The sequence below is a fragment of the Dipodomys merriami genome, unplaced genomic scaffold, assembly GCF_024711535.1.
Source record: "Dipodomys merriami isolate MVZ:Mamm:240054 unplaced genomic scaffold, mDipMer1.0.p SCAF_308, whole genome shotgun sequence".
NCBI lineage: Eukaryota > Metazoa > Chordata > Mammalia > Rodentia > Heteromyidae > Dipodomys > Dipodomys merriami.
This window is the reverse complement of record NW_027204582.1, coordinates 724,938-741,638: the sequence shown is the minus strand read 5'-3', so window position 1 is coordinate 741,638 and position 16,701 is coordinate 724,938. Positions and strand designations below refer to the sequence as shown.

Here is a 16,701-nt window from a genome sequence, read left to right as displayed (position 1 = left end):
TTCAAATCCCAGGCCTGGCAGAAAAAAAGGGCATGAATTCCAAGCCAAGGAGCCTCAAAAAATATTTTAGATATTTTAATGTATGTATGTATGCATATATGTATGTATGTATGTATGTATGTATGTATATATGTATGCATTTTTATTTTGTCAAGCACAGGGCTTGGACTCAGGTCGCAGCAACTCTGCCTCAGCTTCAATCACTCTAGGCTAGGGTGCAGCCACTGGACCCACAGCCAAACCTGGGTTCCTGGGCCCCAAAGGCTGACAGGAAAAAAAAAAAAAAAAAAACACTAGAAAAAAAAACTCGGCAACTTGCATATGGCTGCAAGTTTTACATTTGTTTTCTTTGCAAGGTGACCTTCCTGGGTCTGAATGACACAGTTGAAAAGTGTTAGTAACCTAGCATTGCTGAAGGCTGGCGGGCTATCAGGGAAGCCATAGGCAAACATGGCAACATAGGCCCTGGGTGGGAAGCCCGGTCCTGACCCTTACCAATGGTGGGAGATCCTAAAAGTCTCGTTCCTATTCATAGGAATACTGATGGAAGGTTATGAATGTCAAGGTTAGAGTGATTTTAGGAGGCCAATGGAGTTTAATGAATATTTTTGGCACACTAAAAGAATACTATTAATTACATGGATGCAATTATTTTGGGACAGTGGTTGATTTAATTAATAATTCATTAAGGATGAAAACAATATTAATTACATGGAGGCATAATAAGTACCCAAGAATTGGTAGGAATGTAGCATATATAACTGAATATTGTATAGACATCTCTGGCACTCTATAAAGATCTATATTTATTTGTGCACTACCATCTGCATGTTAATCTGTTCTTATTTTTCAAACCCTGGGGCTCGATCTCAGGTGATGGAAACTACTTGTGGGCTCAATATGCACCAGGCTGGCATGCTGACACTCACCCATTCATGAATTGGGCCTTGTAGGCTGTGAGTTCAGATGCAAGCACTCACAAAAATTGAATTGTGGAGTAAGAAGCCCATGGTGACACATGTTTTCCTTTTCTGTGAAAGTCCTGGATGTCAGATGTGAAGTTTCATACACAGGCAAATCTATATCCTCTGTAATAAATGTAATAAATATTCCATGTGTAATAACAGTCAATAAAATAAATGGCAAATAGATGAATGAAACAAAAAATTTAATGAATAGCTACACTAAGCACAATATTAAGTCAACAGATGGGGCTCTATTTCAGGGCCTGGCAACTGGCTAGGAGCTGAATTGGCTGCTGTGCTTACTATCACCCATTCATGAACTTCTAGGCCCTGAATTTAGATCCCAGCACTGCCAAAAGTATAATCTTGGAGTGAGAAGCTAAGCATGACATGTTTTCTTTTTCTTTGAAAGTGCTGAGTGTCAGGTAGGATGTATAATTTGGATGCAAATCTATATGCTATGTAATAGGATGTCATAAATGTAATAAATGTCATAGGTGGAATAATTGTCAATACAATAAATGATAAAGGGTTGAATTAGTGAATCATTCTATATTAAATTAGATGCAACAATTATAGGAAGTGTATTAAGTTTTATTAATATTTTATTAAGCATTACCAGAATAAAAAATTACATGGAGACATAATTAAATATCGAATAATAGGTAGTGACACATGATGCATAATTTAATTATATAAGACATCTGTCTCATTCTATAAAATATGTAAATATATATGTGTATATGTACATATATGATAAACAATAATGGGATATTGAGTAATTATTAATTAATGCTTTATTAATTGTTCAACTGGGACACATCATTAAATGGAGACATAATTTAATATCTAATAATTGGCAGTAATCCCTGTAACTACTGCTGCCTCCTTCTTGCCCTCATCGCTGGCCTGTCAGTGCCAAAAAAGGCCTCCAGGAGAACCCCTCCACCCCTGCACCAATGTGTCCTGTACTTCCAGTGACTCCTGGTGGTCTGTATGATCTACATGACCACAGAAGAGCATGAGGATATATGTTACACACAGACATGAAGAACTAGTATGATGGCTTGACCTTCATGGCCTCTGAAAATGGAGGTTTGACCTGCATAAGTTTTGCTTCACTATGAATTTTCTATTTTCACACTGAACACCATATACTTTCCTTGTGATTCCTTTATTGGTTTTTGTCTTATTCTCTCATAGGCTGATACTATGTCTCTGGTGATGGCACCAGCAGATCCAAGTGGAAAAGGAAGTGGGACATAGAGTACCCATCCTTTTCAAAAAAGTCCACCACAGGTCAGAAGAACAAGTCTTAGGAAAGTGGGCACAGCTGATGCTTCCCTCTCTGAAGCATGGCTCAAGTTTGGAGAGGAATTTCAAGACATCTGAAATATTGAATTATTGAAATATTGAATTATCTCCAAGACCAAAGAAACAACCACATCTAGTAATTGAGCTCACAAGTATACCATGGAGATCCAGTGAAAATGATCAATCAGATGAAGATAGGACACTGTTTAAAATACAGAGAAACAATGGGATTGGAACTATTGGCAGGAACAATTTGTGTACAGAAAGAAGATAGGGCCAAGGGAGATGAACTGCAGTTGATTGACTAGAAAATGGACAGTGACAGAGAAGAAACCAGTAAAAGCAGTGAATGTGAAGATGAAGAGGGTGCCATGGAAATTTCAGATGGTGCTTCTAGTGCAAGTAGTTATTCTTTGGCAAGTGATAGTAGGAAACCTGAGCTTCCTAAGGCAGGACCTGACTTTATTGCCTAGCTGGACTAAAAGTGAAGATCCTCCTGCCTCACATTCCAGAGTTCTAGGATTACAGTCATGCATTACCACATTCCTGTTTGAAACATTTAACTTCCATGTTAGATTATTTCTTTTTCACCTGTGGCCTTTATAAGCCTGACTTCGACATTTTTGGACCTTGGCGTGAACATTTGTCTGGATTATGAGGAAACAATAATTATTCCAACAGTTTTCCATATTGAAACACCCACTCCTTGGGTACTTGTCAACTCACTGTGTTCATCTGGCCTGTGTGGAGATTGTCCATTCTGCTCTGGTCCTTAAGAGGTCTGCAAGATTCTCAGCTGTGTACTAGAAGAACACAGAGATGGAGAGTTTTAGATAGCAATGAGAAAAAAGAAATTTACTTCACTGAAACTCTATTATTTGCCTTATTTTTGCCTGTCATATTTACCTTGCTCACAGTTTACATTCTTTTATGGTATAATGAAGTAATAACATTTATTTTCCTCAGCATTTAAGTTTAATTCTTTGTTTTCATTGAGACAAACTTCTAAGAAAGAACAACTAATCTCATGTTCATTTCCACAAATGGATGTTTTTATTTCATATTCCCTTGTAAGACAATAATTCTTGGTGTGGCAAGTCAGGAAATAGAAATAGATTAAAATTTTAAACATGATACATTTATTTGTGATGTCAGTAAGCTTTGGAATTTTAGTCAAAAAATGTGTGTGACTACTACGTTTACTCTTGCCCACTCTGGTGAGAGCATCCTTAATTACTAAGTTATTAACAAGTGAATGGATTGCCAGACAAACTTTGAGAGTTTTTGTTTTCTTGGCAGACCATTAAACATTTCTTTAGAGGAAAAAATACCACACTATTTCTGCTCTTCATTGAGTCTACTATACTTCAGTTAATTCATCTGTAACTATTAGCATACAACTGAATGTATTTGCTTTTGAGTTTATTGGAACATTCTAGCAGCCACAAATAAGGGAAACCATGCAGCTTGTGTTCTCTGGGTCTGGATTACTTCCCATAATATAATTCTTTCCCAGTCTTTCCACATTATTACAAATGGTAGTCTATCATGCTCTCTGATGGATGAGTGGGATTTCTCTCTGTTTGTGTGTGTGTGTGTGTGTGTGTGTGTGTGTGTTCATACATACATTTATATATATGTATATATGTATATATGTACATATACACACATATATATGTATATATATATATTTATATCTATATATACATATATGTATATAAAATGTGGTATACATGTATGTAACCTCATACATACATACATATATATATATGTATGTAACCTCATACATACATACATACATACATATATATATATGTGTGTAACCTCATACATGTATACCACATTTTATTGATCCATTCACCATTTTAGGGTTTTCTGGGTACTGGAAAGTGAGAGACAGGAGCCTTATCCCTCTGTTTGTGGGAAGACATGAACTCTTGTAGCAACAGTCCTGAGCCTTGTTACCCTTTTTTATGGCCTGAAGTGGTAAAAGCTGATCGACAATTTGTTCACTTTTGCAATTCCTGGGGCCTGAACTCAGTGCCTGTGCACTGTCCCTAAGCATTTTTTGCTTAAAGCTAGCATACTAACACTTGAGCCACTGCAACACTTCCAGCTTTTTCTGGATATGTGGTTACTGAAGAATCAAACTCAGGGCTTCATGCATGCTAGGCAAGCACTCTACCACTAGGCCACCTTCCCAACCCAAGGTTTTATTTTTTTTAAAAACTAACATGTAAAAGAAACAACTACATGAACAACTGTATTACAGGAAGCAAGCTCCATGACTAGAACCATGACTTCCCTGGCCAGAAACCTGGGAGACCAGGCCTTTGCCACAAGTCTCCTGTGAGGTCAGCTTCCAACCACTGAGCATCATTTCATTGGCCTGAAAGGAAGGAGAGTGTTGAGATGTGAAACATGATGCAAGCAGACAGAGGGAGCCTCATCCCCCAATGTCAACAATGAGGATGGTTACTCACAAACCCCAGATCCTGTGGCACATGTGCTAGTAGACACTAATTATGAATTGTGTAGAGTCATGATCCAATGGGCAGATGGGTTGAGCTATTATGAGAAAGACATAACCTCATTCAGAATCATATGGACTCCAAAAATGTGAACTAGAAAAGGTCTACTTTGTGTTTGAGGTTATTGTTTTAACTTCCTTTATCTGCACTCTATCCTCTAAAGCCAGCTCCCATGTGTGAACTCTTCATATGCAAGAAAATGAGCCATAAATAAGGCCAAGTAATTGTTACTCTTATGGAAGTGAGCCAGGCATAGAATGGCTGTCTGGGGTTTCTTTTCCTCTCTGAGTTACAAAAAGTGACTTGTTCCTGAGACAGAGCCCATGTTCTAATGGCTGAGCTATTACTTCTGGATATCACATTTCACCATGTGGATATAACTATAAGAGACAAAGCAGCCAGGACTTTGATGTTCCCAAAATTATTGCCATGCTGAGTGAGTCTGACACATGACTTCGAATGACTGCATGAAGGAAGTGAACATTCTTTTGTTTTTACAACATGTAATAGTGTATAAATCGATACATGCTTATTCACTTTACACTGACTTTAATTTTGTCCCAGGTTTTCATTTTGGTTTCAGAGGAAAGTGTCTGGATTTACCATTCCAACAACAGGCTCCCAGATGCTCATGCAGGGTGAGGAGGGGAGAATGGGTCGAAATGATGACTTCCTTCTGTGTTTCCCTGGCAGTGCTGAAAACCAGACCCAGAGCTTCTGGGCTTCAGGTAAACAAGCAGTGGGTAGAGTCTCCCTTTTCAAGAGATGAAATCTTCATGAAAATTGCCCACAGGACACTACAGTTTCCACTGCTTTTTTACTTCCACGCAGTGCACATAGCACAAGAGCTAATGCTGGAGGGCACGGGTATGGCTGACTCACCACCCTTCAAGAGAGGCAAGAAGGATGAACACAGTGGCAGGGGACCTGTTCCTCAGCAGAAAGCCTTGCAAGGTTCTGAACATCACCCTAAGTGAGGCTGGCATTTGAGCACAGTCTTGGACAGGTCATAAGCATCTGAAGAGTGTGGAATGTTCTGCTAATCCACAGGTTGACTAAGCAGCCTCTCCTTGGGGGAAAAGGATCTACTATAAGTAAACATTTATCAGAAATCTCACTAAACCTTGTTCTTTATATTAAGTCAGTTTTTTAAGGCAGACAAGTGAGAGTGGATAAAGGAGAAGGGCCCTAGGACCACTGAATTTTCCCAGATAACTCAGTGATAGTGGTTCCACTCTGTTCTCTCAGTAACTTCTCTTTTTTGAGATAGGGTCTAATCTAAGTAGGACTTTGGGCTAAGCTACCTTTGTATGCAGATCATAGGCATGTACCACCATGCCTAGTCTCATTATTTCTTTTTGTTTTCTGCCCTTTGAAAGTCAGCCAATAGCTCTAACATCGTTCTCTTCCATTACATTCTATTCATGCCCTTATCTGGTTCTCTCCATCTGGTCTAACTGGAGCCATCTGTCTCTAGCCAGCACACTGTCATGGTGGTCCATCTTCCCAGCTAGCTCCATACACATCTGTTTGTTACTAGGGAGTCTTTCCTGACTTGTGCTTTTCACTTTTCCAAATGACTGGATGTGCAAGACAATAAAAGGAGTTCCTGAATTTTGCCAAGAGTGTGAATGACATGACTGATTCAAGGCTGTTAACCATTTTCTTTTCTTTTCTTTTCTTTCTCTCTTTTTTTTTTGGTCCGGTTGTAGGGCCTGAACTCTGGGCCTGGGCGCTGTCCCTCAGCTCTTCAGCTCAAGGCTAGTGCTCTACCATTTGAGCCACAGCGCCACTTCTGGCTTTTTTTCTTTTTGCTTATGTGGTGCTGGGGAATCGAACCCAGGGCCTCATGCATGCAAGGCAAGCACTCTACCACTGAACCACCTTCCCAGCCCCCTGTTAACCATTTTCCACTTAAACACACAAGCAGTGGGCCAGGATTGGTGGCTCATAGCTGTGATCTTAGCTAATAGGTAGGCTTAAATCTGGAGGATGGTGGCTCTGAGACCAGCCTAAGCAGAAAAGTCTTGAGATCCCACCTTCAAAATAATCGCAAAAGAAGGGCTGGAAGTATGGCTTACGGTGAGCATACAATATGAGCAAGAGCTGTCATAGTATAGGTCACCTTGTGCTGCTTGTAGCACAGGTCCTTTAGTCCTAGGTCTGTACTAATAACATCTCTTCAATTCCAACTTTGTGTATGTGTGTGTATGTGTACAACTTCACGTACTCGTGCACTTGTTGTGTACACTGATAATATTAAGTTGCACATGCTTATGTTGCAGAGACTTCAAACCAATTTTTATCTTTCCAAACACAATGAACCATCAAGAATTCTACCACTGTCAACATTCATTACAAAGATTCCACTTCCAAAATGCCATTTGGTTTGATGGTGTTTACCTATCCATATTTACTTAGTCTTTCCTCTAGTTGACCCTCATCCTCCCATACCATTGCACCTCCACACATTCCCCCAGATTATTGTTTACAATGATCTTAACATTTTCCTGGAAATAAGGATTCTTTAGTGGTAGAATTAGCATTTAATTGCTAGCAAGTCACCTTCTTCAATAATAACTCACAATGAGCTTAAAGATCTACCCTTAATCAGGTAGGGATAGGTGGACACAGCATAGTAAAATGGACAAAAAAGCATTTCAATGCCAGGTGGACCACTATGGGACCTGATGCGATACCATCATGTGCTAAACATGGACATCCCAGGTGAGGGCAGAATACTCTCTTGTACGTGTGGGACTCCTGGATATCAGGAAAGTAGGAGGCTGAGACCTGAGTCCAACCCTTACTCTTCTCAAATTGCTGGCAAAGTTTCAGAAAAACTCAGTAATCTGCCCAAGGAAGGTATGCTAGGCTACAGGTGAAGAAAGACAGGAGCCTAAAACATGGCATGCAATTTCTGAGAAGACACCTTCATACTTACTAAGAACTTATGAGCTTATAGAAATTGATTTGTTGTGGTCAGACAGTGTGGGTATGCAAGCCAAGGAGGGGACTGGCCACTTTCTTACAGTATCATCCTATAGTGACAAGAAGAGGAAAATAACCCCAAATGGGACTGCACTGGTCATCTACTTGATGTCAAAGTATTGGGGCTGAACAGTACTGAGTGTTAACCTGGACTGCTGGTCAGAGAGCTGGAAAAGTAGGGAGTAGGATGTGAATTGAATGATAAATAGAGGGATGGGTTGATGGAAAGAATTGTCAACTGCAACATCACATTCAGATCTACCAGAGATCTCTCATAAAGGGCCAGTACAGTCAACCATATGAACCCATTAGCACTGGTCATTCTTGTTTGCTAGCAATCACTTTCTGACTTATCAGACATACACACACACCCCAAATGGCCATGGTTTGGTGGACACAGAGGGCTAGAATATAAATGTCAGTAAATGCCTGACATGTTAGCAGAGAGTATCAAAGTTTAGCCACCCTGCATTGTTCATTCCCAAGATTCTCAGCCTGTTAGGTCCTTGTGGCAAACTCAGTGCTCCAATGGGAAGAGATGCTGCCTCCAGGCCTCCCTTTCTTATCCTCCAGGTCTCAGAAGTCCCCAAAAGGCTGGTCTAGAGGTGTGGGGGAATAATGCAGGCAAAGCCCAAGTGTTGGAGACTCCAATTCATAGCAATGATAGGGTGCTGCAGAGCTCTGGATTGTGTTGTGCCTCCAAGGGAAGGAGGCACTGTTGGCACATGAGTGCATCAGGGTTTCCTGATCCTCCCTGCCCAACAGCAGCTGTTCTGGATTGAGCAGCACACTGGGATGGGGTATGAGGCACCCTGGGGACAAGTACCCACCAGTAGAGGGATGGATAGGGCAGGTAAATCTACAGAGAACAGTGCCAGTACTGGGCAGCTGTGCTCTTTTATCAACTTCTCTACATTTCAGTTTTCAAAAACAACTTAGACTTTAGAGTAAGTTTCAACCTATGGAAAATTTACACAAGTGTGTTTCCCTCACTGCCCTAGCTCTCCCTTGATTCACATGTCATAAAACATGTTAATCAAAGTCAGAACATTTCCACTGAATCCATATTAGTCATTAAACACAAACCCCGTACCAACCTCAACATTGCCTCCTTCTGCCCTTCTCTCACTCAGGAGTCCATCTGGTCCTGCAGATCGTTGCTCTCCTCCCCTTTGAGGGGCCAAAGTTCCAACTAAACCTCCATCCTTGGCCATCGTGAGGGGTTCTGCTCAGCATTTGCTGTCTTGGTAGGCATAGATTGAGGGATGTCGATGGACTGTTCCTCTTTGGCAGGAGCCTACAGAGCAACAGATGCTGCAGCAATCTCAGTGAATCACACTGGGGCACCGAGGTCACCATGCTTAACCTTGTTCATGGTACTCGTGTTAGAACTCAGAGTATTGTACTTGCTAGGTAGGTGAGCTATATGCCTATTTTGTGCTGCTCATTTTTTAGTTATGGTCTTGCTTCCTATCCAGGTACATGCCTGGGCCTGGACTCACCTATTTTAAGCTTCCTGTTGTAGTGAAGTTGATATTAATTGATAGCTTAAGAGGAGATGTCACCCAGTTTTTGGCTTGGGCTGGCCCTGAATAATGATCATCCAAATCTCAGCATCTTAAATAGTTAGGATTACACATGTGACTCCCAGCTCCAATGTGCCTTCCTTCTCAACCCTACCAACTCAGCAGTGACTGACAGCTTCCTCTCCTCAGTTGCTCTTACCCTCTGGAATTTCAGAGAGGAGACACACATTTTCTTCTTCATTGTACTCTAATTGCTCCCAAGATTGCCTGAAATTGTACTATCTCCCCTCATTGTAGGCTCCCCAAGCAAGTGATACCCTTGGATACTGGATATTTCTACATGAGGAAGTAAACTTAGCTGTGAACCCCAAACGGAGATCCTGTTACTTCAGCTGTGGGCTGTCAGTTCCTTCCGCAACTCCCTCAGCTACAGTCATTTTCCATGACACAATGGTCTTCCTGAACTCCCCACACTGATGGGTACAAAGACAGCATCATGCCAATTGGCCAGGTCAAACTATGGGACACTCAGTGGTGGAGCTGGAGGAGTTGCACTTGTCCCCTATCCAATCTGACATCCAGTCCCTCTCTTCAACAGAATTCAATCTTTGTGGATTCTCCTCTCTGCCAACACTCTCAGTCTGTCTCTAGAACTAAGGAACAAGGTATATGTAATTGAGAAAACACAAACACAATCTCTCATCATGAATGGACCAATTTAAATAGTGAAAAAAATGAGCCACAAAATTATACTGAACCCCTCTCCCTGCTTCTTTTATTTGTGCAAGTTTGCTCCCTAATTGCTTTGTGTGTTTGTTGGGGAAGGTGTGTGGGTACGGGTGCAGGGGATATTGTGTACAATAGGACTTGAACTCAGGGCCTTTGGCTCTTTACCTAGCTCTTTTTTGTTCAAAGCTGGCATTCTACCATTCCAGCCACTGATCCCTAGTGGCTTTTTCCAGGCTAATTGCAATAAGAATCTCTTGGGTTTCTCTGCCTACAATGGCTTCAAACTGCAATTCTGGTATCAGCCTCCCAAAAGGCTAGTGTGTGAGCCACTAGTGCATGGCCTCCCACTGCCACTTTAAAAGGGCAGATTTTAAAGTGAAGTAAAAGAAAATTCTTGATTGAAAACTGGGTATCAGTGTGATTTAGGTAAATCTGGAGGCTCCTCATGGGAGGAAAGGCCTTCTCCTGGGAAGTATTACAGCACTACATGAACCAAGTGGGTTTGATGAAATGTCCCCAGAGAACACACAAGATACCCTGAGTGAAACAACACCCAAAGCACAGGTTCTTAGGACATTGTCTAAAATAAGTTTTTAACCAAGGTGCTCACAGATGTGCCTCCCATATCCTTGGGAAAGATATCAGTAGAGCAGCCATCTGGATTCTGTCCTATGGGGGTACAAGGTGTTTGGAACCAAGACTTTTCCTTGGTCCAAACCACATCACAAAGAGGCCATGTGGCTGCTCCTAGTCCAATGGCTGGGCCTTTTACTGCTACAAAATTAGGCTTCTTAAACTGGATGAAAGTATTTACTAAGTTTCTAAAGTTAAAAAAAGTACACAGGGAAAAGTAAAAACATTGCATATGTGAGCAGATGACAAAAATCTATTCTAGATTGGAAGTTGCCAAGCAGAAACTATGCAAATCATAAAAATTAAGATTTCTTAAAAAGCCTCCTCCCAGAAAAGGTAGACTGTGGATCTACCTGCTGCAGGTTGTAAAGGCTTACCTACAGCCTGGATATTACACAGGTGTCGCTGCTACCACCAGTTGTAGGTGACATAGCCAGAAGGGCTTTCATATTTACAGTGGCTCTTGGCCACTCTGACTATTGCATATAGCATTTCCAACTTTCTCTCTTTGAAGACCCAAGGATCATACTGACTTTAGGGAGTTCTTGTATCCAAGAAAAGGGAAAATTCAGAGTGAACTTGGCACTAAGATTGTCTGGTACTGACTGAAGGGTTATTGACTAAGGGATATAACCTGCCCCTGCAAGAAGACTTTACACATTGAATTGGAAACACGTATTTTCTTAGGTCTTATAAACTGGACTAAATTAACTTATGGACATGGAGATAAGCTAATTTAAGACATAAGGTTGGAAATAAAGATCAGCAAGCATCTCAATGCCTGTATCCCATTATGTGTTGTTGGATGCTACTGCCACAGGAAATTGGAGAGCAAAGCAGACATGGGAGAGGGAGGCCTTTGCAGGGGACAAGAACTTGCCATAAAACACAACCAATGCTGTGCTGGAGTTTGTTTTATTGGCTTTGTAGTTCCAGGGAGGTTGATGCTATACTATATAGGGAATCTGCTTCTTCCTCCCCACCATACAGCTGATTCTGTTTTCAGAGGTAGTCTCTTGTTCTGATTTCACAGAGTAGATCAAAGCATAAACTTATACCTGCATACATATAAAGTGATTTTTTTATAGGTAGTTTGAGCCTGACCATTGAAGAATAACTAAAACTTTTCATATACAGAGTTCTAAGCCAGAGCTTGACTGACAACAGCTATTGAGGCACTTCCTACTAGTTCCTCATCCTCTGAATACGATCAAGATTGAATATAGTGCTGCATCTCCCCTCCCCCTCCCTTCCCCCCCCCCCACCCCTGTGCAAGTCCTGCAGTTGAATTCAGGGTCTTCTGCTTAGTTGGCTGGCACTTGAATACTTGAATAACACTTTCAGTCCTGTTTGTACTAATCATTGGAGGCTCAATTTTAACAGACTTTTCTAATTGATCTGGTCTTAACACAAATCCTCTGGATGTATCTCAGACTTTTGAGTAGCTAGAATTACAGATGTGAGTCACTGCTTCCAGCTAGATTATATTGTAAGGAGGGAGGTTGGGAGGTTTGTAAGGAACACAGGAGAACAGGGCTTGCAGATGCAGATTCCAGCAATTGGTGTGAGGTGTAGTCCATTAGGTGAGGCCAACCTCATCTCAGCCTTGCCAATTGCCCCCAAGGTAAGTAATGTTTTGCATTATGCAAGAATTGATCCTTTAAAAGAATAAGCCACACTAATATCTAAGGTTTCTAAATGAGATGGCCCAAGGCATTATTTGAAAGCTCACAATGGAGTTTAACGATAAAGCTGTGGTACATGAAAACATAAGAATAAAAAAACTGTCCATGATTCCATGCTTCTCCCATGATATATTTGTACATACATAAAAAATTCTCATCTCAAGCCCAAAGAAACACAGGTCCCATGGTTTCCCTTATTTGCAATGACTAGTATATGTCTGAGACAAGCAGAAATGTTCAGAGGAGTTGATGTTAGGTGAAATGAATCCCAAGATAAGGACTCATATTTTTTCTTTCTTGCTATTGTTTTAAACATATTTATAAGATGATTGTTTTGTGTTTTTTATGTCCCTCCTCCTCAGTATAATCCCTGTTTTCACTGTATTTGATGTTGCTATAATTTGTGGAGGGGAAGGGAAAAAAACAAATTGTTTAAACAGGGATACAGGTGAACCCATTGCAACAATGAGATGTACAAGATGTTATGTCGAAAAATGAATTTTACAACTCTGGCGTGGTATGGGGAGGGAGATGGGAAGGGATGGTAAGGGAAACAAAGGAGGAGGGAACAATGCTTGATAAGAAATGTACTCATTTGGGCTGGGAAGGTGGCTCAGTGGTACAGAGCTTGCCTTGCATGCATGAGGCCCTGGGTTTGATTCCTCAGCACCACAGAAGCAGAAATAAAAAGCTGGAAGTGGTGCTGTGGCTCAAGTGGTTGAGCGCTAGCCTTGAGGTGAAATGCTGAGGGACAGCGACCAGACCCAGAGTTCAGGCCCACGACCGGACTCCCCACCCCCCAAAAAAGAAATGTACTCATTACCTTGCTCGTGTAATTGTAACCCCTCTGTACTACATTTTCAAGATTAAAAAAAATTCTGGTTTCAAAGTCTTTGAGGATAATCAATACCAGGATTTCAATAGGATTGATACATTGTTTTATAACTGGAATTTCAATTTTTGCCTGGAATGATAATAATGTCAAATGAAATTATGTCTCTATTTCAGAGGTCCATGCTAAATTCATCAGCAGCCCTGCTCAGAGGAAGGGTGCAATGATGATGTGTAAACTCATTTGTAAACATGAGTTGAACAGAAACTCAGTTTGTTAAAACACAGCCACCCACCAAATCTTTGTAGAAATAACCTGTCAGGAGAGACCTCTCCAGTCCACAAAGCTGTACGATCATGAACTACAAAAATCCAGCGGCAGTGTGGCTAGTGGTAGGAGATCATGATGGACCTAAAGAGGAAATGTGTACAGTTTTGTTAAGTATACATGCGGTTGTGTTTGCTAGCCATGGGGCTTGAACATAGGGCCTGTGCACTGTCTCTGAGCCTCTTTGTGCTCAAGGCTAGTGTTCTACCAACTAAATCCCAACACCACTTCCAGCTTTTTCTTAGTAGTTTATTGGAGATAAGAGTCTCATGGACTTTCTTGTCTCAGCTGGCTTCAAACTACAATCCTCAGATTTCAGCACCCTGAGTAGCTAGGATTACAGGCATGAACCAGCAGGCTCCTGGTTTTTATACTTATCTTTTAAAACTTAATATTAAAGCCCATAAACATTAATAGGTGTACAATGCAGCATACTCAATTTGTATTTGTTCCCACTGGATTATCTGTGAACTGAGTTAAAGGCTGTCTTAGATATGGAAGGGAAGGAAAGATTTTCCACAAAGTTAGTTTTTGAAGACATTATTATTCAATAGAATTCCTTCTGAGAAGACACTTGACAAGATCAGATGTTAGGTCAAACCCTCATGGAAGGGTGTAGGAATTGTCTGGAGAAACCAGGCAACAAAATTTGAATTAGGAGGTAGTGTGCTTCCTTCCTCAGCTTACTCAACTTTATTATCTGAAGAAGAAAGGAATGAGTAGGAAGAGGTCAAGTTCTAGGGCCAGTTTACGGGTTTGTTTTGTTCTCTCTCCAAATCCTGTAATATAGGAGTGCTGAGTAATAGCCTCTTCCTTTGGAAAGTCTGCACATTATCTCACTCTATCATGAGAGGAGACCTCACTTCTGTGGAGATAAGCTTGCTCTTGGGTCCTTCAGACACATAGTATGCAGACATCAAAAGTCCAATGCTATAAAGGGAACCCAAGATACTCAGTTTTATCAATGATGTAAGGGCCATTTCATGACAATGAATCTGCAAACTGGGTATCATCAATTCCAATAGTGGAAATAGCAGCCCTGGACAGTGGATGATGGGATGATGTAAGATGTTAATTGATCTCCATTCTGACTTCCCTTTCCTTCCATTCTGAATATTTGCCACAATGAAGATCTTTGCCTCAAAAAGTTTAAGGAATTTGAGTCATGATACCACAGAAACAAGCAAAAATACAATACATAGAAAGATTGTTTTGTGTAATGTCCCTCATAGGCATATAAAGTTAATTTAAATAAACTGAGTAAGAGAAAGGTTAAGTGAAACTGCTTTAAATAAGTAGTTTTTTCTGATTCTCCCATATTCCATTAAGCAAAATTATTGCTGATAAAAATACATTTACTCAAAGCAGCAGCAATGCAGGTTTCACAGAAGCACAATGTTTCAGTTTCCTATAATATCAGCTGAGCCTTCTGTGGAATCCAGGAGAAGGACATGGCATTGGGAGGCTGGGAGAAGTAATAGGAGTGAGGATCTGATGAAAACAAGCATCTAAAATCACCCAAAAGTGCAAGAGATGAGGTTTCTACTTAAATATCTGTATCTATCTTTTCTCTTTCTCTAATCCCAGTACTACAAGCCTCAGCCACTGTCAAGGGCAGAGACTGGACACCTGAGGAGGGAGAAGACTGGAGAGCAGCAAGATTGGTAAGAAAAGCTCTAAGATGCATAAGAGAGAACTCAGGTGGTCTCACAGAAGATGTACAAAGTCACCACTGAAGACAATGGTATGTGTGTGTGTTTGTGTGTATGTGTGTGCATGTGTGTGTGTGTGTGTGTGTGTGTAAAAAGTGAGGCTTAAAGACATGCAACATATCCTGAACTATGATTTAACAATGAGCAGTGTCTACACTTTGATATGAGGTTCTGATAGTCTAGAGCAGAATTATGTCCACTGATGAAGGTTTATAATTTCAAGTCAAGTAAGAAGGCAATGCCTTCTAGCACCACATCTGAGAACTCAGAATAATAATGGGATTATAATATTTCAAACCATAGGTATGTTATTTTGGGGAATAACAGAGATGGGGGAGACTGAGATCCAAGGCTAGTCTAGGCAAAGTTTTAGCAAGCAGACCTTATCTCAACAAATTATTCTGGCTAGGTGGTTCATTCCTGAAATCCCAGCTCTGTGGGAGGTGTATGTGAGGGAAGAGCAAAGCCCAAAAATTACTTAAAATACTTAAAGCAAAAAGGGGGCAGGAGGTGTGGTAGAATGCATGCCTAGCATGTATGAGGCTTTGAGTCCAATCAAATCATAGTACTATTAAAACAACCCAACAGATGTAAGATGTGTTCATTAGCTGATTCAGCTTTTTTCCTCTCTACTAGAAATATTTAGAATTTGGGGAAGCATAGGAGAAGTGTACAGCACAAGTACCATGCAGCTGTACATTATCTATACAGCACTCTTAGCCAACATGCCGAGCACTTGCTGGGTTTCAGTTGTTGGCCTCTGATAAGCAGTCATTAATGTCAGACTCATAGAAAGAGCAGATGAGTTAATTGAGTCAACTGACTTAAATGACTGACATTGAAGCCTATGCAGGGCTGTGATCTTCAGTTCTAGTACTTGGAAAACTAACCCCAACCCCGATGCAAACACATTGGCTCTGCAAACCTGATTGCATCTGCCATCTTGGTGCCTTTTCTCTTTCTATCATCTGTGAGATGGTCTATGAAGTAAATTAAGTCCAGGCCACAATAGAAGATGCTGCCGGGTGCACTGAGATAGACCTGCTGTCATCGGCAGTGGCTGTTTTCAGGGCACTCAGGACTTCTTTTATCACCGTGAAGTCACCATAAGTTCCAATGATAAGGACCACTTTGGGTACAGACTACTATAAGCATTTTAAAGACCCCTCTGTATGGTATTTTCACAATAATAATCATAATAATAAAAAGAAAGCCTTTGTTTCTCTGAAGGTTACAAGAAATGGGTATTTCTGCAGTTTGAACAGCAGGTGGCACTTTTAACTACTTTACAAGTGAGTCCAGTCTGTTGTTTTTGTTATTGTTGTTGCTGATTTAGCTTAGGATAGAAACCTAAGTGATATGGTGAGAGGGCAAAAAATCATTTAAAATGATCTTGGAAACATTAAAAAACCTCACCAGTGAAGAGATTGCAGTCTAAAAATGTACCAAAAATCAA

General features: G+C 40.8%; 1 pseudogene; it reads right to left on the bottom strand.

The window, feature by feature from the left end:
• Positions 1-16,701, bottom strand: part of LOC138840964 (chromodomain Y-like protein) — a 158,192-nt pseudogene that overhangs the window by 140,091 nt on the left and 1,400 nt on the right.